Genomic DNA, 865 nt, shown 5'->3' on the forward strand with positions numbered 1-865 from the left:
TCGAACTCACAGAGATCCGCCTGCCTCTGCCTCCTGAGTGCTGGGATTAAAGGTGTGCACCACCACTGCCCAGCTTTACCAAGTATTTTTCAAAGTTTTAAATATAAGATACTTTTTTTTGTTTTATACCAAGTTTTCCATATCAAATTTTTTAATATTTAGCACATCTTAGATTTAGGCTACTGCAATTTAAGAACTGTATGGTATTCACAGTGACTACCATATTGAATAGCACATATCTGAACTGTTCTAAATTATTAGTGCTCCTTACTACAGAGTTCTTCAAAATTAGTACCTAACAATAAAATAAAACTTGGCTCCTGCTAACTGAATGTCTTATTCATTCAAAAGGTAGCATTTTTGCTCAAGATAGTCTGTAACATGCTAGGCTTTGTTGAAAGGCAGTGCGGAAAGCTGGCACGGTACTTGGGAGGCTGAGAAGGAAGGATCATAAGTTCAAGGCTAACCTTGGCTACTAGCAAGAACCTACCTCAATAAATAAACAAATACTTTAAAAGGACAAAAGAGAGAAGCAAAGTAGTGTCGCAGAATGAGCCAACAAGCAGGGTGAGATCGAAAGCTTCTGGAAGACAGGTGCCTGAGCTCACACTGATGCTCTGATGTCTGTCCATCATTCCCTACGTACCTACCCCTATCGGAGTCCTGCTCTGTTTCCCTTCCCTTCTATATCCCTGACCTGCACCTCTCTCTCACCTCTAAAAGGTACACTAGAAGTCTCCGATTCTAGTCAGAATACTTAATGTGTTTGGACAGCCAACCACATGCTAATGGTTGATAATGGAGATAAAAGAAATGGAGTAGGAAGCCATATAATATAAGGGGATGGTGGGGGGAGAGAGAGTAA

The 865-nt window shown here is 40.6% G+C and overlaps 1 protein-coding gene across 1 annotated transcript in view; it reads left to right on the forward strand.

Annotated features, from left to right (window-relative positions):
• Kctd19 (potassium channel tetramerization domain containing 19) overlaps positions 1-865 on the forward strand; it is a 35,351-nt gene that overhangs the window by 9,849 nt on the left and 24,637 nt on the right. The gene's annotated exons all lie outside the window — the stretch shown is intronic.

Source organism: Microtus ochrogaster, chromosome 4 (assembly GCF_000317375.1).
Source record: "Microtus ochrogaster isolate Prairie Vole_2 chromosome 4, MicOch1.0, whole genome shotgun sequence".
Taxonomy (NCBI): Eukaryota; Metazoa; Chordata; class Mammalia; order Rodentia; family Cricetidae; genus Microtus; species Microtus ochrogaster.